This window comes from Hipposideros armiger, unplaced genomic scaffold (genome assembly GCF_001890085.2).
Source record: "Hipposideros armiger isolate ML-2016 unplaced genomic scaffold, ASM189008v1 scaffold_26, whole genome shotgun sequence".
NCBI lineage: Eukaryota > Metazoa > Chordata > Mammalia > Chiroptera > Hipposideridae > Hipposideros > Hipposideros armiger.
The window spans coordinates 6108191-6126304 of record NW_017731376.1 but is presented as its reverse complement, the minus strand read 5'-3'; the positions used below and the strand labels follow the sequence as shown (position 1 = coordinate 6126304).

Here is an 18114-nt window from a genome sequence, read left to right as displayed (position 1 = left end):
CACACAACATAGACAACTTTCGATATCATAACAAAGGTTGTTGTGCTATCTCGCACCTGCTCAGCTTTGCTCTTGATGCCTAAACCCACAAAACCAGCTCCTGTGGTTAGCGGGAACCTCAAGTAGAGGCTGGATTTTGTCAGAGATCTGTATGGAACAGTTGCTTGTGTATAGCAATGATTTAATAAATAGGAGAGGGAGCTGAAGAGGGAAGCGGAACCAGTGCCCAGAGTTTTATCTGCTTTGTCCATAAAAGGAGATCGGGCACTTCGCAGAAGCGTACTCTGGGGCTTGAGGATACAGTCCACTTCTCACACTACATGGATTTATGTCATTGCATCCATTGTAAGTACAAGTTCTCCCATGCAGTAAAATTTTTGTTTACTTAAACTGCTGAAATTCTAAAATCTATATTGGTTATCTGCTCATTTTATTTCTTTTTACTCCACTCTATTTTATAATTCTTATGTCTTTCAGAAAGCAATTTTAGGGCCCCACCATTGTAAGCAATTCAATGTAATGTACTCTCTGATCTTTCAATCCATTTACTTGTCATGAAGAATATTTCTTATAGATAATTAAGACACTTGGGCCTTATTTCATGTACTGTTAAGATGCTAATAGTTATGCCCTGGGTTGGCAGGCTTGGCAAATTACCCAGTGTTGGGGCTAGGATGCTGCCTCCTCCCATGCTTGAGGCAGACACTGCTTCTTTTTTTTTTTTAAAGATTTTTATTGGGGTATTGGGGGGAAGGGAACAGTGCTGGGGAATTGGGGGAAGGGGAATAGACAAGTTGCTGTCGTTTTGTTCTTCAGTCTAGTTGTGGAGGACGTTGCTTTACTGGCCCAAGTTGGCACCATCATTGCGCTCTTCCCAGGCGAGGCAGATCAGTCGCTGGCTTCTGGACGGCCGCTCACTGCGGCTGCTGGCCGCTCACAGCGGCTGCTGGCTACACACGGTAGCGCATGGCAACCCACTGCAGCAGTGGCTGCAGCCTATGCAGTCGCAGGCAACTCACAGCAGCCCAGCTCCAGGTTGAACTGTTGTTCAGCATCTTAGCTGTGGAGGGCAGTGTCACTGGCCCTCATATGTGGGATCTGAACCGGGGCCCTCTGGTATCCCAAGCCAGCTCTTAACCAACACGCCACTCGGCCGGCCCCCAGACACTGCTTCTTAATCTTGCGCCCTTTCCCACTGAGCTTGAACTTGCCTCAGAAACCTTCTCCTGCCATCCCAGATAGCACCGTCAGTCCAGGGTTCCAGAAAGTCACCGCCAAGTAATGGAAGCAAGCATACCCAGTGAACCATCGTAGGGGTCTATCCAGTATAATCTTAATTTCTTGCTTTTATTTATGCCAATTTAGGAAATAGGCCCACTAGTTAAGAACTCTTACCTTATTATGTATGTTTGGAAATCAGATTAAACATATAGCAAGAGAGTTTGGATTTGTAACTAATATAAACATTTAATAACAGATACATTTAATAATAATGAATAATTTTATTAAAGGCTTCTTTTCTACATTAACCAAAAACTTTTCATTGTAGATTTGTACACGTGTCCCTTAACTTTTTAAAAGTTAAGTGGTCTCTGGGCTTCTCGTTTAATTTAATGGAATCAATGGTTCACAGTTTTCTAGAGCTCTGCAGCCATCTAAAAGTTGATATTAATGTTCCTGGCCTTTGGCAATGCACAATTAATTATGCTGCAAATGACTAAATTGGAAAAGAATCTATAGGGGAAGCCCCAAAAGAACGACCTGTGGCAGGATTTCAGAAGGAGCTGGAGGTTGTCCACACAGGGAACCAGCACCAGCCAGGATTGCTGCAGCCTTGCAGTCCTGGGTTTTTCACTCACTGAGCCAAGAAAGAGGTCAGGAACTGGTGTCAGCAGCTAAATGCCTTGTGTGCTCCTGGGTTACACGAGTCAGGAGAATCAGGGGCCTGAAAGAGTCACAGCAGAGTTTGGCCCCATTCCTTACTTGGCTTTGTTATTGATGACTTAAAGAACTACCAACAGAACACCTTCCTGGGTCCCCAGGGAGCTCTGTGTTGCCATCAGCAAGGTCACACTGCCCCAGCCTCCGCCATGGCAGTGTGTCAGCTCTGCTGGAAGTCACACATCTGCACGACAAGGGGAAGAAGCTACTTTCCTCAGGAACAATGGCACCTATAGGTGAAAGCTGGGTGGTTACCTCTTACCATTCTACTCTGTATTGGGACAATATGGATACCTACTCCCAGTTTCACAGTCTGTATCCTGCTCTCCCAGGTTATCACCATCAGGCCCAAAGTTCCCTTTATTCTTTCTTCCAGAGCTGCTAGGAATGAGTGCAAACGAGGCTGATGGCAGGCTATCACCTACTCTCAGAGACAATGCCTTACAGCAAGAAACAAAATCCTTATCATGTATTATAAAAGGAGTTCTGTTTCCAGGAAGCTAAAAGTGTTATAAAATCCCTCATTATCATTCTTAGGGCAGTAACTAACCCTGGGAGCTGGAAAAATGATGCAGAAATCACTGCTGCTTAAAAGGCCATGGCCCTTCCCTAACCCAGGTCAGGGGTCAAAGCAAGTGGTCCTTTGCCACTAAATTGTAAATGTCTTAGCTGGACCGTGCTAGATTTCAGCAGTGGGGTGGGGGACAGGAATGTTTTCCCCCTCCACTACAATAGCATGAGAGACACAGGACCTAAGCCTGCCTCCACCCTCCCCCACTTTTTACCTTTGTGACATGATTAAGCATCTGCACCTAAGCTTTCCTGTATTCTGGGACTGGGGGTGTGGGTAGAGTGAGGGTGGAGGGATAAGTGAGGATAAGAAAAGGGAGTGGAATGGCAGAATGGGAGGGTGTTCCGGCCAAAATGTTCTGTAAGCAAAGCCCAGCCTTGGCCTGACCCATTCTACCAGAGGCAAGGCCTAGCAGGCAGAGTTGTTAAATATTAGTTTCAACCATCATCATGTACGAGGTCATGTACCAGGTCATACAATTAAGTTCACGAACTAATCCTAGAAAGAGTGCTACATACCTCATTGCTGAGTATAACTATGGTCACCTTTGAAGTACTTCCCTTGGGAAGCTATGCACTGATGCCAGCGCCTAGTCCACCCTACAGAGCAATTTTGGAACTCTTTTTCTGGAATGGCCATCAGAGCTGTCACTATATTACTCTTGATGTCTTGAATGTCATAAAAAAGTCTTCCTTTCAATATTTCCTTTGTCTTCGGGTAAAGAAAGAAGTCATTGGGGACCAGATCAGGTGAGTAGGGAGGGTGTTCCAATACAGTTATTTGTTTACTGGCTAAAAACTTCCTCACAGACAGTGCTATGTGAGCCGGTGAATTGTTGTGATGCAAGAGACATGAATTGTTGGCGAAAAGTTCAGGTCGTCTAACTTTTTCCACGCAGCCTTTTCAGCACTTCCAAGTAGTAAACTTGGTTAACTGTTTGTCCAGTTGGTACAAATTCATAATGAATAATCCCTCTGATATTAAAAAAAAAAGTTCACGAACTTAGTTGTATGACCTCATATGAAAGGCGGTTTAGGGGTGTCAATGAAATGGATGGCTCTGCACATCCCAGCAGGTATGTTCAGCAGGCTGCTGCAGACAGGAATGAAAACTGCACAACTGAGTTGGAGATAAAGATGTGAAATAATTATGATGTGATCCAAGCACCAACAATATGGCTTCACTTGTTTACCTGGTTTTGTAACCTAATGAAAATGTCATAACCCAATGAATGCTCTAATCATTAGAGTATTCATATCTGTATATACTCATTTGTTTTTAATTTAAAGCTAAGTACACAAATAATTGTGCTATAACAAAGAATGAGCTAAGTGCTACAAGAGGGCTACACAATGGCCAGAAAGCAAGTATGTTATAAGGGGCCTTGGATGTTCTGGGTCCCAGCACCTACGAGTTCTGTGGGCTCCAAGAGGCATTAACCTCTTAGTTTCCCTAGTCAAGTGGATTTAATCCTCTCTGCTCTGCAGAGTTTTTGTAAGGATTAGAGACAATACATGTAAAGTACCTACCACAATACCCTAAACAGACTAGCCCCTCAATGAATAATACCTACCACTACTACGAGAGCTTTAAATCAAGCCATGGATAAAACTTTTGTGTCCTACTTAAATATATCTGCCCTGTACTTAAAAGCATCCAGAGGAATGGGATCCCGGAATTCCATAAGAGAATCCTAATCAAAAAGGCTCCGAGAACCTGGGTCAGCTTCTAGGCATACATTATTGGTGAGGCAGGGGGGAGGGGCCCCCTTGGACAGGTGTTTGCCTCCTGAGCCACAGTAACAATAGCAGCTGCCATTAGTTGAGGCCCATGTATGTGCTCCTTTACATACACTTCCCCATTTTATCCTCACGATGGTCCTATAAAATGTGTATTGGTCCTCATTTTACAGGTAAGAGAAGCTAAGCCACACCAGGCCAGTGGTGGAGTTGGGATTAGGGTTCAAGTCCAACTCCACCAGTCTAAACTCTGCCACTGCCCTAAAGCTGGCCTCCAGCAGCACTTAGCAAGAAATCCCCGAAGATGTCAGATGGGTTTCTCCACTGCTGCCCACTTCCCCACTTCTATCTTCCTGTTCTTGCTCTCCCAGCCCTGCTCACTCATCTCTGGAGATGGTGCTAGGCACCCTACTTTCTTCAGATCCCACAATCCCATATGCCCCCCCCCAGCCCTTGCCGAGTGAAACTGCCCCTATTTACTCAGCGGGGCAGGGATTTGGGAGGGTTGCCTGTTTCCTGCTCACCGCTATCTCAGTTGGCTCACATCTCCCAAACGTGTCTCGGTACACTGTACAAGGCCGCTGGGAACTTCCCCAAACCTGACCCAAGGGTAGGCACGCGAAAAGGTGTGGGGGGGGGGGGGGGGGGGGGAGAGAGGGAAATAGCACCCCGTCTAGCCCCTGCGTCATCCTCTCGATTGTTCAGAAACGGGGCTCGCTGGTGTTCCACAGGGGAGGGCACTTCAGCCTTTGCAGTTTCCCCAAATCCCTGCGTCTCCTGCTCTGCCTGCCAGCGCCTGGTAGGATATCCGCGCCTCCCTTCACTCCCTGCCATCATCCAGCTCTAGGATAGGGAGAAGGGGGGATGTGGGGGAAGCCAGGTGGCTCGGTCGCCTTCCTGTGTTGGGTCCCGTGTTCACCACGTCCGTTTCGAAGGGAGAAGAGAAGGCGACAGTGCAGACGAGGCGAAGCTACCGCAGGGCAGTGAAGAGCGGGCTGGCAGTGCCACCTGCTGAAAGCCCCGCGGGCCCGGCTCTCTGCTATAAATAGGCCNAACTGGCAGTGGCTTAGAAAGAGCATTTGTGAATGACTTACTACACAAAATGACCTCAGGACTTGCCAAGCAACGGATCCCAAATCTGACCTTTGATCTATTAGTTCAAGGATGGAGATACCATCAGTTCCTCATGGAGAGAAAAGTTATTCCTGGTAGAGTCCTAAGAGAACTTTTTCCCAATTCTCCTTAAAAAGACATTGTGTTAGATGTTAAACAATATCCCGAAAATGAATAAGATATTTTTATAAAATGTGTTTCCCCACTATGAGCGAATGGGATAATGTCAAAGTGCAATTCAATAAAAGAAATTTTTCTGGGTGCAGTTCAGGCAAACAGCTCTTCACTTGGGTTGATCCGACACAGGAACTGAATTTAGGGGATTCAGAGTCTAGAAGGACCAATTCAACTGTATCTTTTAGACAGTTCTTTGAAATGATATTTTTCTCAACCAAGCTTTTGACAAATATTGAGTATGGATGAGCTCTCAGTAGTTCCACGATTTTACAATTCATTTATAGTATATCTGGAAATTAGATTCTGTATTGACAGTTAAACAAGGAGCCTCATGCTTTAACATTCAGCTCACCCAGGGTGAAGTGAAGGACTCACATATCTCTTAGGGCAGTTGAGAAACCCCATGAGGGCACAAGGGGTAAACACAGGGAAACCTAGGAAGTTTCTAATCTAAGGGAGGTACCATATAGACATTCCATGAACTCACAAATGTTATGTATTACAAATTATTTTCATTCCTTATTTATTAAATGCCCACTGTGTGCTAGGCTCAATTCTATGCATTGGAGACACAGCCATGAACAAAACGGATTCTCTCTCCTCATAGATGAGGGGGACAGAAACAGATGACAAATGATATGCAAGTAACTAACATAGTGTATTAGAGGGCGATAAACATTATGGAGAAAATACGAGTATAAATCAAAAAAAGGGAATAAGAAGTGTGTGTAGCAGTGGTTTCCATTTTCAAAAGGTTGGTCAGAGAAAGCCTCAGGGAGAAGGTAATATTTAAACAGAGACCTAAAGAAACTGAAATAGGGGGCAATGTGAACATCTGAGGGAAGAGTGTGCTTGGCAGAGGGAGTGCTGAAAGCAATGGTCCTGGGGCAGGAATGTGCCTGGCAGCTTTGAGTAACAGCAAGGCCCATGTGGTTTAAGCAGCCTGAGGCCCAAGGCTAGTAGCATTAAGTACATAGTAGTGATGTGGGGGTGGGGAAGGGGTCCCATAGGATTCTATAAACCATTTTATGCGCACTTGAGAAGAATGTATATTTTGCTGTTTTGGGGTGAAATGCTCTAAAAATATCGATTAAATCCAGCTGGTCTAATGTGTCATTTAAGGCCACTGTTTCCATATTGATTTTCTGCCTAGAGGATCTGTCCATTGGTGACAACGGGGTGTTGAAGTCCCCTACTGGTAGTGTTACTGTTGATCTCTGTTTTTATGTCTGTCAATATCTGTTTTATACGTTTAGGGACTCCTATGTTGGATGCATAGATGTTTACTAGGGTTATGTCCTCTTGTTGGATNGCTTTGGGTTTGCCTGGTTCCATGACGCAGCATCTGCTGTAGCATAAGAACTCTAATACAGGGCCCAGGTGGCACCAGTCTAGCCTTCTCTTAAAGGAGTCGTGAAATAGGCCATGTGGATGGGGACAAAGTTGCATAGCAACACTTAGAGCCTCCTCTCTCCTTGCTGAGCCAATGTGGCAATTGAGCCTCTGTCTTCTCATCTCTATTAAAATTGTGCTCTCAGAGCCTGGGGCCTTATAATTGCTCAATTTCCCCAGACCACATGCTCTTTGACTTTTCAGAGGTTGCTAACTTGAGATCAAAGCTTCTCCAGTGAGTCTGGGCATAGAATCCAGAGATTCGATGAGCTTGGATAGAAAATTAAAAAATATTTTTAAGTTACTTATAGCAGTTCTAACCAAAATTTAGATCTTCCTTTAGTTATGAGTGCAGGCAACAAACCACAAAAGTATTATCAGTCCCCATGACTTTGTCACCAATGGAAATCACAGATTTTCATGTCACATTTCAGTTGTCACAGGCACCTCAGAATATCATATATATTCATCACTACTCAAAATCATGGCTGTTGTTAGACCCATCTTGTTATTTAATGTGTTGATAACGAAGCACATCTTAACCTCATCGCTGTGCAGATTTTTTAGTTGAATGTAGTTGTTTTAATATATATATATTAAAATATATATATTTTAGATTTTATTGGGGAATTGGGGGAGGGAACAGCATTGGGGAATCAGGGAAGGAGAACAGACAAATTGCTGTCCTTTTGTTCTTCAGTCTAGTTGTGGAGGACGTCACTTCACTGGCCCATGTTGGTATTGTGATCATTGCACTCTTCCCGGCTGAGGCAGATCAGTCACCCGCTGGCCATTGGACGGCCGCTCCCGATGGCTCACAGCAGCTCACAAAGGCTGCTGGCCACTCACAGTAGCTTATGGCATCCCACTATAGCCCCACTGCAGCCTACGCCGNCGCCACGGTGCCTGTTGCTGCCGACGCCGCCGTAGGACCCGCCGTTTCCCCAAGCGGGGTGGAGAAGAGGCGGGAGCCTAGGGGACGGCCCTCCTCCCGACCCCCTGCTGTGGGAAGCGCGCAGCCTGCAGGCTCGATGGACTTCCCGCTCGCCCAGGCCGTCCCCAGGCTGCCCCGGAGCACCTGCGCGCCCCCGCCGGGCCCCGCGCTCTGAGCGCGCCGCCGCACAGGTAGGCTGCTGCTTGGGCTTCCCCCACGCCACCCCGCTGCCCCTCCCGGGGGCATCGTGAACGCCCCGCACCCCCCACCCGCACGCCCCTGCGCTCCCGGGCCCGCGGAGAAGCCGGGTTCGGGGAGCCCAGGGGCGTTTCTGCTGTCCTAGCGGCCCGAGGGGCTCTCGGGGGAGGAAGTTTATCGCCACCTCTTCGCCCCCTACTTGGACGAAAGCGAAACCTTCTAGTCCTTAACGACCCAGGACTGGGACCGCTCCCTCCGTCTGCCCTTCTCCTCCCCTGCTCTCTGGTCCTCTCATCACCTCCCTCCCCCTCCCGCCAAATATCTCTGGGGCTAGCGTGTTTGTAAGGCGACCAGAGTGGGGGGGAGGGCGGTCAGAGTAATCCCATGCCACCCTTTAAAAGTTCAGGGTACTTTGCTGCAGTAACTTTGGCAGCTGCACCAGGGCGCACAGCATTTCTTTCTATGGGCACATCCTGTACCAGTCATTTCGAAACCCTGCCTAATTGTTTCTCGCAGCTTCCTGATCGGCCTGTGATTATGGGACCCCTTAAATTTTGCCACATGTTGTTTTATTTTTTAAAAGAGGTATCATTTTCTTTGAAATCCACCTAGAGGCGGCTTTACTTGTTGTGATTTTATTTAAAATAACTTATTCTCTGAAAGTTGATTAAAAAGGAAAAGAAATTGAAAGTGATGAGTGTTCCTTCTACCAGCTTAATTTTTAGAGTGCCCTACATTAAAGGATAGGTATTCATATAGGTCCCTCATTACTCCTTTTAGATGATTGGACGATTTCATTTATTAATATAGTCAGACTTTGAAAGAGCATTTAAAAATGGGTCACACCCAAGAAACTCAGCTACTGAATCTCTACAAGTCCAAACTTCTGAACTTTTTGCACTGTACTTAAGCTAAACTGCAGAGGCCTTAAGAAAGAGGCCCTTCTTTAGCAAAGCAGAAATTCATTCTCTTCCCCAGATTCCAGATGGGATTGGTTGGAGTTGGAGAGAATGGCCACCTGTAGGTTTTGTTGTGTTTGGGGAGCCTGCTCTGTGTGGCAGGGGCTGGGTGGGAGAATGAATGGGGGAGCTGTTCCCCGACGCTGGGAGTCACCTTGTACAACCATGTTTCTGAGCACTTCATGTTCTGTCACTCACTTGGATTAGGGACCCATCCCTGAAGCAGGTGAGTCCTGCAACTTTTCCCAGAGTTCAGATGGATTCTCTTGGTTGGAGAGGAGGAGGTGTGCCTCATGATCAGCTCCTTCCTGGGGACCTTGAAGACATTTCAGAAATAAGTATATTGCATGGAAAAGTTTGTATGAAAAAGGATTGACTGCTTTTGTAAACAGGTGTTTTACATCTGTTGGAAATGAAATGCTACCCCAGTCTCAGATCTACGTGTTTTGTTTTATTTTTCCCAACCAAGTGACGGGAATACGACTATAAAAAGGGCTTTCTCCCCAGATTTATCTATAAATAACCATTCACAAAACGTGAGCTGCTGGATCATGACCACAGATGTGAGTTAGAGGGCGCTGTGTGAAATGTTGAGGTGGCATTTACTGAAGTGAACGCAAGTGGAGTACCCTGAGACTATTAGTTGAGCGCAAGGAGCTCTGAAAGGAACTGAAAGCAGTAATAAAATCATCAGGCTATAATTAAAATAAATGCCTTCATGTGGATTTGTCCAGCGGGTTGCGAACCCGTAGAATAGGGGGAAAATTCATTGGTGTAGTTAGAAATGATTAGCATCAAAGTAAAGTTTTGCAAATGGGACTACATGCCATTGTCTATCATTATCTTTCCCACTGAGTGCTCTGGGAATTTCCCTGTTCACCATGATAACATTTCTGGTGGGTGCAGACATGTCAGTGTTGACTATTTATCCCATGTGACATTGTCATAGTACCAGAGGGTCCGAGGAAGAATCGGGCACCTCGGAAGAAACACAGCTTGCCCCGTGTCCATTGTTACCCAGCTGTTGACAATCTCTGTCTCCCACTTCTCTAGAAGGCAGCCTTTACTAGATTGGCTTTATAGCAGTCAGGTGTACCACCCCCTCCCTCTCTGTGCAGAGCCAGGGGCAGGTGGGCGGCTCCTTTCATGCCCAGATCTTCTGGGATCTTCTATGTACCGCTGGTAAGCGGCAGGAGTGCAGCACCAAGCAGCATGATGCTTACCTGTTCCCAGTTCACACCAGCATCTCTAATCATTATGATGCTGGGAGTCGGGCTGCCTGCTTCAGAGGATTCTGTCTTAGAATATGCTTCTAATTTTAGGTCACAAAATGACAACTCCCTCAGGCCCCTTTTACTACCTTTGCAGCATTTCTCTGAAGGTCGGTAGTCTCCACTCTTCAGATTCCCAAATGTCCTAAAATGTATATCAGCCCATTAGGGGACTTAAGTCTGCTTGTGTGGGGGGGGCCTTGGTATAATATGCTTTGCCCTTTTCCCTGTCTACTGAGCCATTCCTCCTGTTTAATGCCTACATTAGTTCCAATATGTGATGTGTTTCGCGGCACTTTTCCTTTCTTGGTCATTAAAACCAGGAGAAGCAGAATCGGTTCATTAAAATGACTGTGCATCCACTGAGCAGACAAGGAGTATATCCTCCTGGTGATGGCGAAGGATTTATTTAGCTTTTCAGTACAGAACTGTTACCTTACAATATAGCAGCCGTGGCTGAGTTTTATCTTCATTTCTTCCTTTCCCACCCCACACTCTGATAAAAATATTTTTAAACCAGATTCCTCACAAAAGACATGAAGGTTTCCATTTTCAAGCCGAGATTTCCATTTGACGTATTCTTAGATTTAAGGGCAGTGTGTCCCTTTTCAGGTTTCAAACGGTTAGAAAAAGACGTGTCATATTTGGGCCATGTGAAATAATCTTGACACTTAGGTTTCAGTGAAGCTGTGCAGAATGTAGGGACTACATCTTAGCACCAAATTTAGTTTTGAGTGTGCCCATGTCCTTTGTGACAAGCAGCAGCTATTTTTCTCTTTAAAAGAGAATGTCCTCGTTTAACAATACATTATTTATGATTGGTGAATCTACAGTTCCAAAATAGCTAAACACTTACAGGTTTGTTGCCAAACTTAATGAAGTTATCTATGTAAATCCTTAGAACAGTGTGGATATGTAGTGAGCACTCAAGAAACATGACTTATTGATATTGTTCCATTTATTCAACTTATACTTTTAGAGTATAACTTTGACATTTAGATTTGGATTACTGACATCAAGCAAGATGTAGATAGAAAAATAGCCCAGTTAATCCACTAGAAAGATATTTTAGAGTAATTCCCCTCTAGAGATATTATTATATCACAAAGAATAAAAACTTGGGCATAAGACAGGTCTGGACTCAAATCCTGCCTTCACCATTCACTAGCCAGGGGATCCTAATGTAAAATGGGGTTGAGAAAACGTACTTGTCAGAGTTGTAAGAATATAGATCATATGTAATGTCCAAGAAGAAGCAGTAGGTACTCCTCTAACAAAGTGGTTAAGAGCAACACAAACTCTGTGGAAGGACCTGGATTCAAAATGTGGTTCTGCCACTTGTTACCTGTATGACCTTGAGCAAGTGACCTCACTTCTCTGTGCCAGCAACTTCCATCTCATCTCTCATCTTTCAGTTGGATAATGATAATAGTTCATTATAGTCCTTATTTCAATAGGATAATAATAGTCCTTATTGTCCAAGGTTGTTGCAAGAGTTAAGTTAGTTAATAGACATATAGTAAGTGCTATTATGTATTAACAGTTACTTTTAGGAGAATAACTGAAAGCAGTGGTACAGAATGGAGGGTTATACATAACCTCTGAAAGCCAGCTAGGACCCCCCCAGCCTCACCCCTTTATCCTGTGCAATACAGTAGAAGCGAATACGAGTAGTAACGGTGGCATTCTAAAGGACTAGCCTTCAATTGGCTCTGATTTATATAGGAAGGAAATCATTCACAACATTGTTACCTTATGCATTAAATTGGACAGGCGCACGCCAGTGAGGGAGCATTCTTGATGATGAAAAGGTTAGAACCACTGGCTCCAGGAGCTGTGTGTGATGGTGAAACAGATGACTGTTCCAGAGGGACCTGTGGGCAGGACCTGGGTGAGCAGCACACTGCTCTGATTGGGCAGGGTTCTGTGCAGAAAATGGACAAATAGCTTATCCAAGCCAGTGGCTTGACTGCATGGTGAGAGTATTCAGGTGGCAGAATAATTCTGTTCAGCTGCATGTCCACTCTAGCTGGGTTAAACAACAGAAAAATGAAACCATTGATTTGCAAGAGGAGGTGAGTGGCCACCTGGGGATTCCCTACCCACCCTGGGGGTCCCCAACAGCTAATCAGCATCAGCTGTTTCCTAAACTGACCTGGAGCTAGAAGCTTCCAGACACCCATCCCTTTATCCTTGTTCTTTCCCTCCTCCTTCCCACCAGTTCTAAGGATTGAGGGGGGAACTTGCAGAGGCTGCAGCAGTGTTAGCTATTGGAAAATCCCCATCCTACCTGCTGAGGTTTGCTAGGAGGGAGTGGCTGGGGGTTGGGAAGAGAGGGGGTTCCCAATAGAGGCCTACTCCTCCCACCATTGTTTCTCTTGCTTCCTCATCAGTAGACCCAACCCTTTCTTCATGTACCTCCTCCACATTTATATTTTTGACAGGAAGATGAGAGCAGCTTTCTATCCCCACACAATGTTGGGGACATTTGGTATTATACATTATGAAAATTAGATTCACCAGATTTCAGAGATTGAAGAAAACTTGGGGATGATCTTGTTCTATTCTCTTATAAGCGTAAACTTAAGATTTGGAGAAGTTAAGCAACTTTTCTTGAAAGTGTGTTTTCATGAGGAAACTGAGGTTCTTTGCTGCACTTGGATGGGAGTCAAAGACTTGGATTGTCCTAATTCTGTCACCAAATTTGGACAAGCCACTTAACTTCTCCAGAACCCAGTTTCCTCATTTCAAATATGAGGGGAATTTCTAAATGATTTAAAAGGACCTTTCTAGCTTTAAATTTTTATGATTCTAAGTGCATGCTTTCAGGAATATTTTGCATAGCTGGACTCACTAACAAGATTATTGAATCTGTTCTAATAAAAGCATCTTTGTATTTTGGATGCCTACCATATTTAGGGACTGTGGTAGGTAGGAGTTGTGTAGAATACAGATGGTCTGAGCAAGTGATAGGGCTTGTACACACAAGAACATAACTAAGAACATTCCTAGTGAGGGTATGAGGCACGAGAGGCCTCTTGGAAGAGTTGGTTCTACCTGGGTCTTAAAGGATGGTCAGAGGTTGCAGGCAAATGATGTGGATTGACATGGCTTAAAAAATAATCTAATACTTTCTTAGTGTTCTTTGAGTAGTTTATCTGTTTCATGCAACTTTTCATTGAGAAGTAATACAAGCAGTTGCCTAGTCTAAGTTACCTTGAATCTTACATCAACACAATCAGAAATGCTTATAAATAATTATGTCTATGTCTGAATTATTATTTGGTAGTTTATAAACAGTGTTAAGGTCCAGTCTACCTTTTACAGAGATACTAAGAATGTGCCCCAGCCAGTTGAAAAGTGAACACTTTAGGCATTCAAATAGTTTTGTCAATCAAATGGCAGAATTGATTTGATGACTGATTACTTACCAAATGATTAAAATGGCTGAATTGTGGATTTTTTTTTGCACTAGGTATATATATTCCCTTATAAGCAAACCAAAAGTAATTCTGTGATGCTTGTTGCCACCATATTAATAACTGCCTCATCTACATTGATTGAGAGGTCTCGGCTCTATGCTTTATAATAATTCTAGTGCTTCTTTAAACATGTCTTGGGATTAGCAGCTGTCAACAGTTAGAACTTGAAAAAGATTCAGTTACAGGAGTAGAAGTTGAGCCAGACATTTAATGCCACTTTCACCTGTAGGTGAGAGAGAAAGAGACGAGAGAGAGAGAGAGAGAGACAGACAGACACCATTATTTATGGGTTATACAAAGTTGGACAATTAAGTTCACAAACTCATCCTAGAAAAAGTGCTACATACCTCATTGCTGAGTATCACTACAGTCACCTTTGAAGTACTCCCCTCGAGAGGTTATGCACCGACACCAGCACCTAGTCCACCCACAAAGCAATTTTGGAGCTCTTTTTCTGGAATGGCCATCAGAGCTGTCATTGTATTACCCTTGATGTACTGAATGTCATCAAGTTGTCATTCTCTCAATATTTCCTTTGTCTTTGGGTAAAGAAAGAAATCACTGGGGTCTAGATCAGGTGTGTAGGAAGGGTGTCCCAATACATTTATTTGTTTACTGTCTAAAAACTCCCTCACAGACAGTGCCATGTGAGCTGGTGCATTGTCGTGATACAAGAGCCATAATTGTTGGTGAAAAGTTCAGGTCATTTTCGTCTAACTTTTCCACACAGCCTTTTCAGCCCTTCCAAATAGTAAACTTGGTTAACTGTTTGTCCAGTTGGTGCAAATTCATAATGAATAATCCCTCTGATATTAAAGAAAGGTTTAGCAACATCATTGCACAAGTTCACGAACTTAATTGTCAGACCTCATATGAACTTCAAGTCTGTTTTCATCATCAAGAGAAACTAAACTGTACTTTGAAGGAAAAGAGATAGGGAATACGCTTTCATGAAATACGTTGGTGCTCTAAATAAAGTGGATGTTTATTTTTTAACTTCTGAACATTTAAAAGAAAAAATTAGCTCTGAACTGTGTTCCAATTATATTGAAAAGCTCTTAGCATGTATATATCATATAGAAAAATAGAGTAAAAAGAAGAGACTTCTGTTCTAGTTCAGAAAAGGTTTAGAATTTCACTACTTGTTTTAAAAATCCCAAAGCTTAAGAGCTGAAAAAGCTTACAGCCCTGTTGAGGGACTACAATGAATATGATAATTAGATGTGAAGTGCAGAAGACATGTCATAATGGATGCCCTAAATCACCTTACAAGAAGGAGGTGGTAGCTACTTGAGCCATGACTTAAATATGAGTTGGAGCTAGTTTAGAGGACAAGAGTGGGGATCAACAGGAGATGATTCTGCATGGGTCTCTAGTGTTTCTACATATCTCATGAGCAAAGGCACTGCTTCTGTTATGAACTACCTTTTCAATCATTTTAAAAAATAGCAAACAGCCATGGAAGATAGAAATAGTGTCTCCCTCTGGAGCAAACATACTCCCCATTATAAAATATTCAGTCTCCCCAAGCTCAGGTCCTTTCTTATAATCTGGTGTGGGTACAGGTGTCTCCTTGCCTGTGGGAATTGGGAGTCAGGAAACTGACACAAGTGCTGACTCCGTGGCTGCTGCATTGCTCTGAGTAATAATACATTGTCCTTTGTCTCAGACCCACGAGTCCCATGTCATCTACCAGCAGGCTAACTTGTGTCAGGCTAACTTGTTAACTTGCACGTAGAGTAAACTTCATACCCCTTACAGTTTGTGACAGGTACTATGCTCCTGGGAGATAGGAACAGTATGCACTATGGTGCAGAGACATGAGAAACCACGCCATCTGGTGAACCAAAACTAGTTCTCTATCTTCGCCAAACAGTGCACAAAGGAGGGAATTTTAGGGGAGAGTATGAAGTTTGAGGTACAGACAGGACCAGATTCCGAAGAGACCTTATGTGCCATGTAGAAGACTTTAGATTTTGTGGGGAAGTTATTAAGGAATTTTTGGCAGAGGAATGACATGATCAATTTTGTGTGTCAGTTCAATTACTCTAGGAAATATGTGAAGGATGGATTGAAGGTTGGGGCACTTTTTCTCCAGTTGAGAAAAGATAAGATATATGTAGATGTAGAGCCAGTTTAGGAGTAGTGATAGGATGAAGAAGGAATCTGAATGACTTATCTTAGTCTGTTCCGGCTGCTATAACAGCATACCATAGACAGGTGGTTTATAAACAATTAACATTTATTTCTCACAGGTCTGGAGGCTGGGAAGTCCATGATCAAGGTGATGGCCCACTTCCTGGTTTATAGACTGCTATTGTTTTTCTGTGGAAGGGGCAAGGGAACTCTCTGGGTCTCTTTTATAAGGACACTAATTCCATTCATGAGGGTTCCACCCTCATGAACTAATCACTTTCTAAAGGCCCGACCTCCTAATAGAATCACATTGAAAATTAGGATTTCAGCATATGAATTTGGGGAGGGGGAACACAAACCTTTAGTCTATAGCAATGACTTCTTGACTTGTGCCTTGGCCAATAAAATACATATTGATGCTGGTCATGGAGATATAGCTTATAGGAAGGAAGAGAAGTTTTGGGAACAAAGGAGGTGAGACTAAGTTAGTTTTAAAATAATTAAATTGAGACTGAGGTGCCTATAGACTGTCCAGATAGAAATATTTAATGGCTTGTACTGATTTGGAACTCTTTGAGGTTCGAGGAGAGACAAACACTTGGGAATCATCAGGGTCTATGTGGTAGATGCTTTTTTTTTCCTTTTAGTTTCAGGCATACAAAACAATATAATAGGTAGATGCATTCTTGTGCAGCACTCCAGAGGATAGGCTGAGAATAAGGTGCAGACCCCCCCCCCCTTGTCACCCGTGACAAGTGACTCAAGCTCTCTAGGCCTCAGTTTCCTGGGTCACAAAAATGACAATAATAGTCTCTAACTGAGACTAGGGTTAGAGATGAAGGTTATTATGAAGATGAAATGAGATAACACATGTGAAGTGCCTGGTACTTAATAAAAGTAATCTGTCAGCAGCAGCAGCAGCAGCAGTATTATTAATAGAATGTGGTTGTTGACACCAAGAGATGAGGTGAGATTGTCCAAAGAAAGCAGGTGGGACGAGGGGAGAGGACGGAGTGGAACAGGGAAAGAAAACCCTCAAAGAACCTGAAAAGAAGCAACCCAAGAACTAAGATGAGAACCAGAAATTTCAAGCAGGAAGGTGTGGACAACGTTGAGAAATTCATCAGAGAGGACAAAGCAGTTAAGGACTAAAAAGCTCCCTTTGCATTTCACAACCAGAGGATGTGAGCAATCTTAACAGGAACAATTTCAGTGGCCCCTTGGTGCTTCTAGTCACAAACCAGATTGTAGATGAATAGTAGGATGTGGAGACTTGAAGAAATTTGTGTAGGAAAGGAGGAGTTGTGGCTGGGGGAGGTTTGAAGTTATGGGGAAATGTATTTTTAGTAGTATGGGAGAGACTGCGTTCACTCCTTAAAATATTTGTTGAGCTTATTCTGAGTCAGGTGCTGTGCTAGGCCCCGGAGATGCCATGGTGAACCAGACAGATGTGACCCCCTGCCTTCAACGAGTTTCTCCCCAGCATGTGTACATGCTCAGGGAATGCAACGAGAGTGAAAATCCAGGGAGCAAATGAGTAGAGAAAAGAGCTTGAGAGGATGTAGGCAGCTCAGCTGTGGACAGAAGGTTTATGCCATCCAATAGAACAGGGAGGTGTTAGGATACATCAAATATGGTTGTTGAAAATCGCCCATAGAGAGGGAACAGCAGTTCAGAGAGTTTCGGTCTAGTAGAAGCAACACCCTTTATTTTGATGAGGAGGGACAAGGTATTGGGGTGATGGCTTATAGTACATGAATTAAGCAAAACAATACTTATGATGGTGTTTGGAACATAGTAGGCACTGAGTACCTGTTAATGGAATTTGAATTTGTGATTCAGAACCTCTGAACTACATCAGGGAGAACCTTCTAAAACTTAAGTGGCATCATAAGGGATAAGGTATTAAAACTGGTCTTGTTCAGTAGGCTGATGATGGATAACTGATATTTTGTTTTTGCAAGATTACTTTGTGGGGGGTGGCAGTAGTTACCAGTACTGAATTTGATTATCTTAAAAACAAACAAACAAACAAAAAAACAATTCCTTGAAATATATGTTAATTGGGGCTGGCAAATTTTTGAGATGGAAGAGCCTCCAGGGGTCAGCAAATGGTGGCTTGTGAGCCACAGGCTCTGAAGTAAAATTGAAAATGAAAATAAAACTATCATAGTTTCATTTATAAAATTTTTAAAGGATAT

The 18114-nt window shown here is 43.7% G+C and overlaps 1 protein-coding gene across 2 annotated transcripts in view; it reads left to right on the top strand.

Annotated features, from left to right (window-relative positions):
* Nucleotides 1–7829: 7829 nt before the first annotated feature.
* The window catches only part of LOC109379477 (TBC1 domain family member 1-like), a 45816-nt gene continuing 35531 nt past the window's right edge, over nt 7830–18114 (top strand). For both annotated transcript variants that reach the window (XR_002123211.1, XM_019636049.1), the window contains exon 1: nt 7830–8058. The gene's annotated coding sequence lies outside the window, so the exon portion shown is untranslated. The remainder of the gene's footprint in view (nt 8059–18114) is intronic.